At 52.6% G+C, this 14,730-nt stretch overlaps 1 protein-coding gene across 1 annotated transcript in view; it reads left to right on the top strand.

Moving 5' to 3' along the window:
• Nucleotides 1–14,730, top strand: part of LOC119966922 — a 234,150-nt gene that overhangs the window by 87,649 nt on the left and 131,771 nt on the right. Inside the window, 1 exon segment of the mRNA XM_038798880.1 lies at nucleotides 4,620–4,669. The gene's annotated coding sequence lies outside the window, so the exon portion shown is untranslated.

Here is a 14,730-nt window from a genome sequence, read left to right on the forward strand (position 1 = left end):
GGTGATCTGATCGAAGCCTTCAAGACATTAAAAGGAAAAGACAGGATAGATAAAGATAAACTATTTCCACCGGTTGGAGATTCTAAAACTCGGGGAATAGTCTAAAAATTAGGGCCAGACCGTTCAGGAGAGATGTTGGGAAGCATTTCTTCACTCAGAAGGTGGTAGAGGTTTGGAACTCTCTCTCTCACAAACAGCAGTTGAAGCGACAACAGTTAATTTTAAATCTGAGGTAGATAGATCTGTTGAGCAAAGATATTAAAGGGTATGGGCTTTATGAGAGGATTTGAGTACAGGAGCAGCGATGCTTCGCTGCAATGATACACAGGGCCTTGATGTGGCCACAGCTGGAATATTGTGTGCCGTTTTGGTCTGCTTCTCTAAGGAAAATGGGAGGGATTCTCCCAGCCCTGGGTCGGGCCGGAGAATGCCCACAACAGGGCCACGCCACCCCGACACCGGCACGTGATTCTTTGCCATTGGAGCCAGCGTGGTTGGCGCAGCACCGGTCACTGGCCGCTCTACACCCCCCAGGTGTACTACTACTGCCCAGATGGGCCAAGCGGCCGTAAGAAAAAAACTGAGTCTTGTCGGCGCCGTTCTAACCTGCTCTGAGCCGGCGGGACCTCGGTGTTGAAGGGTCGGATGGCGGCCTGTGGGGGGCGGGGGGGTGTCCGACCCCGGGGGGGCCTCCGATGTGGCCTGGCCTGCGATCGGGGCCCGCCAATCTGTGGGCCGGCCTCTCTGGCTGGGGACCTCCTTTCCTACGCACGGGCTCCTGTAGATCTGCGCCATGTTACGTCGGGACCAGCGCGTTGAAGGAGGCCACTGCGTATGCGTGCGTGCGTTGCTGTCGGCGCCACTGCGCATTCACGGATCCCGCAGTTTCACTGTTGGCGCCAGGATCGGCAGCTGGAGCAGCACAAACCACTCCAGCGTCGTGCTGGCCCCCTGTAGGGGCCAGAATTACACCTGGCAGCGGCCCGTTCACGCCGTTGTAAAACGCGACGGAGTTTACAACAGCGTGGACACTCTGCCACGGGATCAGAGAATCCCGCCCGATGTTCTTGCTCTCGAGGGAGTGTAGCGAAGGTTTACCAGATTGATTCCTGGGATGGCACGACTGGCCTATGGGGAGAGATTGACTAGGTTGGGATTGTTCTCACTGGAGTTCAGAAGAATGAGGGGGGAATCTCATAGAGACGTATAAAATTCTAACAGGACTGGACAGTGTAGATGCAGGGAAGATGTTCTCGATGGAGGGTGTGTCCAGAACCAGGAGACACAGTCTGAGGCTACGGGGTAGACTATTTAGGACAGAGATGAGGAGACATTTCTTCACCCCGAGAGTGGTGGTCTGGGGAATTCGTTACCACAGGAAGTAGTTGAGTCCAAAACATTGTAGGTTTTCAAAAAGCAGTTAGATACAGCACTTTGGGCAAAGGGTATCAAAGGATATGGGGGGAGGGCGGGGGATTAGGCTATTGAGCTAGATGATCAGCCACAAGCATAATGAATAGCAGAGCAGGCTCGAAGGGCCGAATGACTCTTATTTTTTATGTTTCTATGATATTCAGTGGATCGAAAGGAAGCTGATTATTTGTGGAGGGATGATACAGAAAGTGAAAATGCTAAATCTAGAGTGGGAATCCTTATGATAACATAATCAAAACGTCAGAATTAATTTGAGGATCCCTTTGAGTCGGCTGCTGTTGAAAATGAATTTGATGCTTAAAAACGCTTTGATTGTGTTTGAAGGTTAATTCAATACACCATTCCACATTCTTTTTGCACACTTCAAATTGGCGAGCATCCACATCCATACTAGTGGCTCACATTGTAAACTTGGTCTCCTTTTTGTGAGGAATTTTGGAGACTTCAAAGGTTGCCTTATATGCCTTGATTTGCAGTTAGCTATTCCAAGTGAATAGCCACATCCTTGGAAAATCCTTCACCATGTGGTAGTTCCCTTTGTTCTATGTTAGGAAGGGTCAATCTTTGTAAATAGAAATCTTTGTCAGTGGGATTTACTTCATACAGGTGCTCGCATTCCGGGGCATCTCTGACTGTGTCTATATAAACATTTCTGGAACAAGCCTTTCCATTCACCTGAAGAAGGAGCCGTGCTCCGAAAGCTCGTGTTTGAAACAAACCTGTTGGACTTTAACCTGGTGTTGTAAGACTTCTTACTTTGTAAATAGAAACTCCTCATTTGCGAATTTGAAGATGTATACAGCGTCATCTGGTTAATGCTTATGAATATTTAAATGACTAGTTTTCTACTGATTGCTTCAGAATCAGTAACAAACTTTTGCGGTTGACAACAGTCGTTGCATTGTCATGAATTGTATTTGTGTCCAGAGAGAGTGCTTCATCCCTTACTTTAATGTAACCACCTTGTTTACTAAAACAGTCCTGTTTTTTTTAAGAAGCTGATTGGTTAAGGCTGAACAGCTAACTCTTAAATCCATTTAATCAAGGGCATTTGAATTTATCGAATGAATATTTTCAGAATGACCAATTCAGCAGAGCATGTAAAATTTTGTTGTTTGAAAATGGGTTTAACTTCTGTAAAAACTGCAGCATATAAGATGGTTTCTGCACCAACAAAGCAACAGCCTATGCTGGAGAAATACCAAGTGAGCCTGTCAATGTAATGGTGAAGCATATGAGGCGCAATGAGTGTAAATGTGAACTGGATGTCCAATTAAATAATTCACTCTCATCAAAATAGGAAGGAGGTTTTTATTTTTGGTCTTTATGTTTATCTGAGGGACCGTTTGTTTATTCATTTGTAAACCGTACATGGGCCAGAATTCTCCCTTTTGGGGACTAAGTCCCCACACCTGCCGGAAAACGGGCGAGAATCACTCCGGACTTTATCTCGAACGTCCAGGGTGATTCTCCATTTTCCAGGGGGCTAGCAAGGCCCTGGCATGCGTCCCGCAGCTCTGGCTGCCAGCAGGGTCCTGGCATGCGTCCCGCAGCTCTGGCTGCCAGCAGGGTCCTGGCATGCGTCCCGCAGCTCTGGCTGCCAGCAGGGTCCTGGCATGCGTCCCGCAGCTCTGGCTGCCAGCGGGGTCCTGGCATGCGTCCCGCAGCTCTGGCTGCCAGCAGGGTCCTGGCATGCGTCCCGCAGCTCTGGCTGCCAGCGGGGTCCTGGCATGCGTCCCGCAGCTCTGGCTGCCAGCAGGGCCCTGGCATGCGTCCCGCAGCTCTGGCTGCCAGCAGGGTCCTGGCATGCGTCCCGCAGCTCTGGCTGCCAGCAGGGTCCTGGCATACGTCCCGCAGCTCTGGCTGCCAGCAGGGTCCTGGCATGCGTCCCGCAGCTCTGGCTGCCAGCAGGGTCCTGGCATGCGTCCCGCAGCTCTGGCTGCCAGCGGGGTCCTGGCATGCGTCCCGCAGCTCTGGCTGCCAGCGGGGTCCTGGCATGCGTCCCGCAGCTCTGGCTGCCAGCAGGGTCCTGGCATGCGTCCCGCAGCTCTGGCTGCCAGCAGGGTCCTGGCATGCGTCCCGCAGCTCTGGCTGCCAGCAGGGTCCTGGCATGCGTCCCGCAGCTCTGGCTGCCAGCGGGGTCCTGGCATGCGTCCCGCAGCTCTGGCTGCCAGCAGGGTCCTGGCATGCGTCCCGCAGCTCTGGCTGCCAGCAGGGTCCTGGCATGCGTCCCGCAGCTCTGGCTGCCAGCGGGGTCCTGGCATGCGTCCCGCAGCTCTGGCTGCCAGCAGAGTCCTGCTGTCCAGACCGCGCATCTGCGCGGTGACCCACTTTGGCGCCGGTGCCACTGACATGGCGCGGCCCACGCGGAGTAAGATAGGCCCCATCCCCCCCCAGATTGCGATGGCCTGCCGATCAGTGGCCCCTGATGGCGGGCCTGGCCACCGCTGAGGTTCCCCCCTGGAGTCAGATTCCCCCCTCCCCCCACCAGGACCGCCACCGCAGCTGCAGGTTCGAGCTCCCGTTGGGTGGTACCAGATGTAAACCATGCCGTTGGGAGTTTGCCCGGTCGCCCACGGAGAATCGCCGCTGAGGTCTCTTTCAGCGGTTCCCGACCAGCGCCGCAGCGACCGCGCGGACGTGATAGGCGCAGATTCTCTGGTCGTCGGAGAATCGGCGGTCCGACATCGGAGCTGCGTGGCGGGAATTTCCCACACCATGCCGATTCTCCGACCTGGCTCGGAGAATCCCGGCCATGGTCTTTGGTCTGATGTGAAAGAGGATTAAATATAGTAAACAAAGCAAAATGCAATCCCTCTCAATGCCATTTGGCAGTGACTGCTGAGGACTGTCATGTGGACCATTTTGAGGAGGTGAGGAATAGGCTGAAGAAATGACTTGTAAATCTGCACTTAAAATGACATGAAAGGAGAAATATCAGTCCCACTGTCAATTCGAAAGACCTGAGAAAGAGGAGGTTTCTTTTGAGAAGAGTTAAATATTTTAACTTCCATTTTTCCGTGTAAAATTAAATAGCCGATTAGGTGAGAGGTGCTCACTAAAGACTTTCAATGAGTGGCTCAACTGAAGGCAGGTGGGCAACAGATAACACTCTGGAGGGGGGAATGGGATGGAAACATTACATTTTAAATGATAATTTAGACAATTCTTTTTTTTTTTCACAGAGTAAGATTACGATCCTGTTTCTGAAGATATTGGTCCACTTGCTTGAAAGGTATATGTTATGTAAAATCTTTATTTAATATGTTTCTTTGTGTGATTGGATTTGGAATAAGAGATTTCCTGATCGGGCATGTATTTGAAAAGTATAAGTGGAAATGTTATTGGGTCGTGTCTACTGTACAGAATCGAAAAGATCAAGTGTCTTCAAATGGAATAGCCTGTCAAAGATTAGTGTGCAATTGATATTCTCTCATTAATTGTCTTGAACACATTGGGTAAATACTGTATATTTGCCACAATATATCTATAAATAAAATGTTGAAGTACAACACTGACAAATTTTATTTCCACTTTGGCTCCAGAATTGAGGGAAATAGGAGTCTGCCTGCCGTCTTGGCACCTTTTCCATATTCTCTGCTAAAGAGGACAATAGCTGTCACATCAAATATTCTCATGGATTTGCAAGCTAATGACATAGGTTAAATGGATGAAAACCTAAATTCCTTGATCATGACAGTAGTAATCGACCGTTGATATCATGACCAAGATCGTAAAAGCAGATAATAGTGAGGTACGACATTTGTTAAGAAAAATAAAGAGCACTTGGTCCAAAGCTTGTGATCATATTCAGAACCCCTGCTCCTGACTCTGAACAGGCAGAAACCTACCCAGTTACCTAAAGTCAGAGCCCCTGCTCCTGACTCTGAACAGGCAGAAACCTACCCAGTTACCTAATGTCAGAACCCCTGCCCCTGACTCTGAACAGGCAGAAACCTACCCAGTTACCTAAAGTCAGAGCCCCTGCCCCTGACTCTGAACAGGCAGAAACCTACCCAGTTACCTAACGTCAGAACCCCTGCTCCTGACTCTGAACAGGCAGAAACCTACCCAGTTACCTAAAGTCAGAGCCCCTGCCCCTGACTCTGAACAGGCAGAAACCTACCCAGTTACCTAACGTCAGAGCCCCTGCGCCTGACTCCGAACAGGCAGAAACCTACCCAGTTAACTAACGTCAGAGCCCCTGCTCCTGACTCTGAACAGACAGAAACCTACCCAGTTACCTAACGTCAGAGCCCCTGCTCCTGACTCTGAACAGGCAGAAACCTACCCAGTTACCTAACGGCAGAACCCCTGCGCCTGACTCCGAACAGGCAGAAACCTACCCAGTTACCTAAAGTCAGAGCCCCTGCTCCTGACTCTGAACAGGCAGAAACCTACCCAGTTACCTAACGTCAGAGCCCCTGCGCCTGACTCTGAACAGGCAGAAACCTACCCAGTTACCTAACGTCACAACCCCTGCGCCTGACTCTGAACAGGCAGAAACCTACCCAGTTACCTAACGTCACAACCCCTGCTCCTGACTCTGAACAGGCAGAAACCTACCCAGTTACCTAACGTCAGAACCCCTGCTCCTGACTCTGAACAGACAGAAACCTATCCAGTTACCTAACGTCAGAGCCCCTGCGCCTGACTCTGGACAGGCAGAAACCTACCCAGTTACCTAACGTCAGAACCCCTGCGCCTGACTCTGAACAGGCAGAAACCTACCCAGTTACCTAACGGCAGAACCCCTGCGCCTGACTCTGAACAGGCAGAAACCTACCCAGTTACATAACGTCAGAGCCCCTGCACCTGACTCTGAACAGGCAGAAACCTACCCAGTTACCTAACGTCAGAGCCCCTGCCCCTGACTCTGAACAGGCAGAAACCTACCCAGTTACCTAACGTCAGAACCCCTGCGCCCGACTCTGAACAGACAGAAACCTACCCAGTTACCTAACGTCAGAACCCCTGCGCCTGACAGTGAACAGGCAGAAACCTACCCAGTTACCTAACGGCAGAACCCCTGCGCCTGACTCTGAACAGGCAGAAACCTACCCAGTTACATAACGTCAGAGCCCCTGCGCCCGACTCTGAACAGGCAGAAACCTACCCAGTTACCTAACGTCAGAACCCCTGCGCCTGACAGTGAACAGGCAGAAACCTACCCAGTTACCTAACGTCAGAGCCCCTGCGCCTGACGCTGAACAGGCAGAAACCTATCCAGTTACCTAACGTCAGAACCCCTGTGCCTGACTCTGAACAGGCAGAAACCTACCCAGTTACCGAATGTCAGTAACCCTGCGCCTGACTCTGAACAGGCAGAAACCTACCGAGTTACCTAACGTCAGAACCCCTGCGCCTGACTCTGAACAGGGAGAAACCTACCCAGTTACCGAATGTCAGTAACCCTGCGCCTGACTGTGAACAGGCAGAAACCTACCCAGTTACCTAATGTCAGAACCCCTGCGCCTGACGCTGAACAGGCAGAAACCTACCCAGTTACCTAACGTCAGTAACCCTTCGCCTGACGCTGAACAGACAGAAACCTACCCAGTTACCTAACGTTAGAACCCCTGCTCCTGACTCTGGACTGCAAAAACCTACCCAGTTACCTAACGTCAGAACCCCTGCGCCTGACTCTGAACAGGCAGAAACCTACCCAGTTACCTAACGTCAGAGCCCCTGCGCCTGACTCTGAACAGGCAGAAACCTACCCAGTTACCTAACGTCAGAGCTCCTGCGCCTGACTCCGAACAGGCAGAAACCTACCCAGTTACCTAACGACAGAACCCCTGCGCCTGACTCTGAACAGGCAGAAACCTACCCAGTTACCTAACGTCAGAACCCTTGCGCTTGACTCTGAACAGGCAGAAACCTACCCAGTTACCTAACGTCAGAACCCCTGCGGCCGACTCTGAACAGGCAGAAATCTACCCAGTTACCTAATGTCAGAACCTCAGCGCCTGACTCTGAACAGGCAGAAACCTACCCAGTTACCTAACGTCAGAACCCCTGCGCCCGACTCTGAACAGACAGAAACCTACCCAGTTACCTAACGTCAGAACCCCTGCGCCTGAATCTGAACAGGCAGAAACCTACCCAGTTACCTAACGGCAGAACCCTTGCGCTTCACTCTGAACAGGCAGAAACCTACCCAGTTACCTAACGTCAGAACCCCTGCGCCTGACTCTGAACAGACAGAAACCTATCCAGTTACCTAACGTCAGAACCCCTGTGCCTGACTCTGAACAGGCAGAAACCTACCCAGTTACCGAATGTCAGAACCCCTGCGCCTGACTCTGAACAGGGAGAAACCTACCCAGTTACCGAATGTCAGTAACCCTGCGCCTGACTGTGAACAGGCAGAAACCTACCCAGTTACCTAATGTCAGAACCCCTGCGCCTGACTCTGAACAGGCAGAAACCTACCCAGTTACCTAACGTCAGTAACCCTTCGCCTGACGCTGAACAGACAGAAACCTACCCAGTTACCTAACGTTAGAACCCCTGCTCCTGACTCTGGACTGCAAAAACCTACCCAGTTACCTAACGTCAGAACCCCTGCGCCTGACTCTGAACAGGCAGAAACCTACCCAGTTACCTAACGTCAGAGCCCCTGCGCCTGACTCTGAACAGGCAGAAACCTACCCAGTTACCTAACGTCAGAGCCCCTGCCCCTGACTCCGAACAGGCAGAAACCTACCCAGTTACCTAACATCAGAACCCCTGCCCCTGACTCTGAACAGGCAGAAACCTACCCAGTTACCTAACATCAGAGCCCCTGCGCCTGACTCTGCACAGGCAGAAACCTACCCAGTTACCTAACATCAGAGCCCCTGCGCCTGACTCTGCACAGGCAGAAACCTACCCAGTTACCTAATGTCAGAACCTCAGCGCCTGACTCTGAACAGGCAGAAACCTACCCAGTTATCTAACGTCAGAACCCCTGCGCCCGACTCTGAACAGACAGAAACCTACCCAGTTACCTAACGTCAGAACCCCTGCGCCTGAATCTGAACAGGCAGAAACCTACCCAGTTACCTAACGGCAGAACCCTTGCGCTTCACTCTGAACTGGCAGAAACCTACCCAGTTACCTAACGTCAGAACCCCTGCGCCTGACTCTGAACAGACAGAAACCTACCCAGTTACCTAACGACAGAACCCCTGCGCCTGACTCTGAACAGGCAGAAACCTACCCAGTTACCGAATGTCAGTAACCCTGCGCCTGACTCTGAACAGGCAGAAACCTACCCAGTTACCTAACGTCTGAACCCCTGCGCCTGATTCTGAACAGACAGAAACCTACCCAGTTACCTAACGTCAGAACCCCTGCGCCTGACTCTGGACAGGCAGAAACCTACCCAGTTACCTAACGTCAGAACCCCTGCGGCCGACTCTGAACAGGCAGAAACCTACCCAGTTACCTAACGTCAGAACCCCTGCGCCTGACTCTGAAAAGGCAGAAACCTACCCAGTTACCTAACGTCAGAACCCCTGCGCCTGACTCTGTACAGGCAGAAACCTACCCAGTTACATAACGTCAGACCCACTTACCTAACATCAGAGCCCCTGCGCCTGACTCTGCACAGGCAGAAACCTACCCAGTTACCTAATGTCAGAACCTCAGCGCCTGACTCTGAACAGGCAGAAACCTACCCAGTTACCTAACGACAGAACCCCTGCGCCTGACTCTGAACAGGCAGAAACCTACCCAGTTACCTAATGTCAGAACCACTGCGCCCGACTCTGAACAGACAGAAACCTACCCAGTTACCTAATGTCAGAACCTCAGCGCCTGACTCTGAACAGGCAGAAACCTACCCAGTTACCTATCGTCAGAGCCCCTGCGCCTGACTCTGAACAGGCAGAAACCTACCCAGTTACCTAACGTCAGAACCTCCGCGCCTGATTCTGAACAGACAGAAACCTACCCAGTTACCTAACGTCAGAACCCCTGCCCCTGACTCTGAACAGGCAGAAACCTACCCAGTTACCTAACGTCAGAGCCCCTGCGCCTGACTCTGAACAGGCAGAAACCTACCCAGTTACCTAACGTCAGAACCCCTGCCCCTGACTCTGAACAGGCAGAAACCTACCCAGTTACCTAATGTCAGAGCCCCTGCGCCTGATTCTGAACAGGCAGAAACCTACCCAGTTACCTAACGTCAGAACCCCTGCGCCTGACTCTGAACAGGCAGAAACCTACCCACTTACCTAACATCAGAGCCCCTGCGCCTGACTCTGAACAGGCAGAAACCTACCCAGTTACCTAACATCAGAGCCCCTGCGCCTGACAGTGAACAGGCAGAAACCTACCCAGTTACCTAACGTCAGAGCCCCTGCCCCTGACTCCGAACAGGCAGAAACCTACCCAGTTACCTAACATCAGAACCCCTGCCCCTGACTCTGAACAGGCAGAAACCTACCCAGTTACCTAACATCAGAGCCCCTGCGCCTGACTCTGCACAGGCAGAAACCTACCCAGTTACCTAACATCAGAGCCCCTGCGCCTGACTCTGCACAGGCAGAAACCTACCCAGTTACCTAACATCAGAACCCCTGTGCCTGACTCTGAACAGGCAGAAACCTACCCAGTTACCTAACGACAGAACCCCTGCGCCTGACTCTGAACAGACAGAAACCTACCCAGTTACCTAACGGCAGAACCCCTGCGCCTGACTCTGAACCGGCAGAAACCTACCCAGTTACCTAACGTCAGAACCCCTGCGCCTGACTCTGAACAGGCAGAGACCTACCCAGTTACCTAACGACAGAACCCCTGCGCCTGACTCTGAACAGACAGAAACCTACCCAGTTACCTAACGACAGAACCCCTGCGCCTGACTCTGAACAGACAGAAACCTACCCAGTTACCTAATGTCAGAGCCTCCGCGCCTGACTCTGAACAGGCAGAAACCTACCCAGTTACCTAACGTCAGAACCCCTGCGCCTGACTCTGAACAGGCAGAAACCTACGCAGTTACCTAACGACAGAACCCCTGCGCCTGACTCTGAACAGGCAGAAACCTACCCAGTTACCTAACGTCAGTAACCCTTCGCCTGACGCTGAACAGGCAGAAACCTACCCAGTTACCTAACGTCAGAACCCCTGCGCCTGACGCTGAACAGACAGAAACCCACCCAGTTACCTAACGTCAGAACCACTGCGCCTGACTGTGAACAGGCAGAAACCTACTCAGTTACCTAACGTCAGTAACCCTTCACCTGACGCTGAACAGGCAGAAGCCTACCCAGTTACCTAATGTCAGAACCCCTGCGCCTGACTCTGGACAGGCAGAAACCTACCCAGTTACCTAATGTCAGAACCCCTGCGCCTGACTCTGAACAGGCAGAAACCTACCCAGTTAGCTAACGTCAGAACCCCTGCGCCTGACTCTGAACAGGCAGAAACCTACCCAGTTACCTAACGTCAGTAACCCTGCGCCTGACTCTGAACACGCAGAAACCTATCCAGTTACCTAAAGTCAGAGCCCCTGCGCCTGACTCTGCACAGGCAGAAACCTACCCAGTTACCTAACATCAGAACCCCTGCGCCTGACTCTGAACAGGCAGAAACCTACCCAGTTACCTAACGACAGAACCCCTGCGCCTGACTCTGAACAGGCAGAAACCTACCCAGTTACCTAATGTCAGAACCCCTGCGCCTGACTCTGAACAGGCAGAAACCTACCCAGTTACCTAACGTCAGAACCCCTGCGCCTGACTCTGAACAGGCAGAAACCTACCCAGTTACCGAATGTCAGTAACCCTGCGCCTGACTCTGAACAGGCAAAAACCTACCCAGTTAGCTAACGTCAGAACCCCTGCGCCTGACTCTGAACAGGCAGAAACCTACCCAGTTACCTAACGTCAGAGCCCCTGCGCCTGACTCCGAACAGGCAGAAACCTACCCAGTTACCTAACGGCAGAACCCCTGCGCCTGACTCTGAACAGGCAGAAACCTACCCAGTTACCTAACGTCAGAACCCCTGCGCCTGACTCTGAACAGGCAGAAACCTACCCAGTTACCTAACGACAGAACCCCTGCGCCTGACTCTGAACAGGCAGAAACCTACCCAGTTACCTAACGTCAGTAACCCTGCGCCTGACTCTGAACAGGCAGAAACCTATCCAGTTACCTAAAGTCAGAGCCCCTGCGCCTGACTCTGCACAGGCAGAAACCTACCCAGTTACCTAACATCAGAACCCCTGCGCCTGACTCTGAACAGGCAGAAACCTACCCAGTTACCTAACGACAGAACCCCTGCGCCTGACTCTGAACAGGCAGAAACCTACCCAGTTACCTAACGTCAGAACCCCTGCGCCTGACTCTGAAAAGGCAGAAACCTACCCAGTTACCTAACGTCAGAACCCCTGCGCCTGACTCTGTACAGGCAGAAACCTACCCAGTTACATAACGTCAGACCCACTTACCTAACATCAGAGCCCCTGCGCCTGCCTCTGCACAGGCAGAAACCTACCCAGTTACCTAATGTCAGAACCTCAGCGCCTGACTCTGAACAGGCAGAAACCTACCCAGTTACCTAACGACAGAACCCCTGCGCCTGACTCTGAACAGGCAGAAACCTACCCAGTTACCTAATGTCAGAACCACTGCGCCCGACTCTGAACAGACAGAAACCTACCCAGTTACCTAATGTCAGAACCTCAGCGCCTGACTCTGAACAGGCAGAAACCTACCCAGTTACCTATCGTCAGAGCCCCTGCGCCTGACTCTGAACAGGCAGAAACCTACCCAGTTACCTAACGTCAGAACCTCCGCGCCTGATTCTGAACAGACAGAAACCTACCCAGTTACCTAACGTCAGAACCCCTGCCCCTGACTCTGAACAGGCAGAAACCTACCCAGTTACCTAACGTCAGAGCCCCTGCGCCTGACTCTGAACAGGCAGAAACCTACCCAGTTACCTAACGTCAGAACCCCTGCCCCTGACTCTGAACAGGCAGAAACCTACCCAGTTACCTAACGTCAGAGCCCCTGCGCCTGATTCTGAACAGGCAGAAACCTACCCAGTTACCTAACGTCAGAACCCCTGCGCCTGACTCTGAACAGGCAGAAACCTACCCACTTACCTAACATCAGAGCCCCTGCGCCTGACTCTGAACAGGCAGAAACCTACCCAGTTACCTAACATCAGAGCCCCTGCGCCTGACAGTGAACAGGCAGAAACCTACCCAGTTACCTAACGTCAGAGCCCCTGCCCCTGACTCCGAACAGGCAGAAACCTACCCAGTTACCTAACATCAGAACCCCTGCCCCTGACTCTGAACAGGCAGAAACCTACCCAGTTACCTAACATCAGAGCCCCTGCGCCTGACTCTGAACAGGCAGAAACCTACCCAGTTACCTAACATCAGAGCCCCTGCGCCTGACTCTGCACAGGCAGAAACCTACCCAGTTACCTAACATCAGAACCCCTGTGCCTGACTCTGAACAGGCAGAAACCTACCCAGTTACCTAACGACAGAACCCCTGCGCCTGACTCTGAACAGACAGAAACCTACCCAGTTACCTAACGGCAGAACCCCTGCGCCTGACTCTGAACCGGCAGAAACCTACCCAGTTACCTAACGTCAGAACCCCTGCGCCTGACTCTGAACAGGCAGAGACCTACCCAGTTACCTAACGACAGAACCCCTGCGCCTGACTCTGAACAGACAGAAACCTACCCAGTTACCTAACGACAGAACCCCTGCGCCTGACTCTGAACAGACAGAAACCTACCCAGTTACCTAATGTCAGAGCCTCCGCGCCTGACTCTGAACAGGCAGAAACCTACCCAGTTACCTAACGTCAGAACCCCTGCGCCTGACTCTGAACAGGCAGAAACCTACGCAGTTACCTAACGACAGAACCCCTGCGCCTGACTCTGAACAGGCAGAAACCTACCCAGTTACCTAACGTCAGTAACCCTTCGCCTGACGCTGAACAGGCAGAAACCTACCCAGTTACCTAACGTCAGAACCCCTGCGCCTGACGCTGAACAGACAGAAACCCACCCAGTTACCTAACGTCAGAACCACTGCGCCTGACTGTGAACAGGCAGAAACCTACTCAGTTACCTAACGTCAGTAACCCTTCACCTGACGCTGAACAGGCAGAAGCCTACCCAGTTACCTAATGTCAGAACCCCTGCGCCTGACTCTGGACAGGCAGAAACCTACCCAGTTACCTAATGTCAGAACCCCTGCGCCTGACTCTGAACAGGCAGAAACCTACCCAGTTAGCTAACGTCAGAACCCCTGCGCCTGACTCTGAACAGGCAGAAACCTACCCAGTTACCTAACGTCAGTAACCCTGCGCCTGACTCTGAACACGCAGAAACCTATCCAGTTACCTAAAGTCAGAGCCCCTGCGGCTGACTCTGCACAGGCAGAAACCTACCCAGTTACCTAACATCAGAACCCCTGCGCCTGACTCTGAACAGGCAGAAACCTACCCAGTTACCTAACGACAGAACCCCTGCGCCTGACTCTGAACAGGCAGAAACCTACCCAGTTACCTAATGTCAGAACCCCTGCGCCTGACTCTGAACAGGCAGAAACCTACCCAGTTACCTAACGACAGAACCCCTGCGCCTGACTCTGAACAGGCAGAAACCTACCCAGTTACCGAATGTCAGTAACCCTGCGCCTGACTCTGAACAGGCAAAAACCTACCCAGTTAGCTAACGTCAGAACCCCTGCGCCTGACTCTGAACAGGCAGAAACCTACCCAGTTACCTAACGTCAGAGCCCCTGCGCCTGACTCCGAACAGGCAGAAACCTACCCAGTTACCTAACGGCAGAACCCCTGCGCCTGACTCTGAACAGGCAGAAACCTACCCAGTTACCTAACGTCAGAACCCCTGCGCCTGACTCTGAACAGGCAGAAACCTACCCAGTTACCTAACGACAGAACCCCTGCGCCTGACTCTGAACAGGCAGAAACCTACCCAGTTACCTAACGTCAGTAACCCTGCGCCTGACTCTGAACAGGCAGAAACCTATCCAGTTACCTAAAGTCAGAGCCCCTGCGCCTGACTCTGCACAGGCAGAAACCTACCCAGTTACCTAACATCAGAACCCCTGCGCCTGACTCTGAACAGGCAGAAACCTACCCAGTTACCTAACGACAGAACCCCTGCGCCTGACTCTGAACAGGCAGAAACCTACCCAGTTACCTAACGACAGAACCCCTGCGCCTGACTCTGAACAGGCAGAAACCTACCCAGTTACCGAATGTCAGTAACCCTGCGCCTGACTCTGAACAGGCAGAAACCTACCC

The sequence above is a fragment of the Scyliorhinus canicula genome, chromosome 6, assembly GCF_902713615.1.
Source record: "Scyliorhinus canicula chromosome 6, sScyCan1.1, whole genome shotgun sequence".
NCBI lineage: Eukaryota > Metazoa > Chordata > Chondrichthyes > Carcharhiniformes > Scyliorhinidae > Scyliorhinus > Scyliorhinus canicula.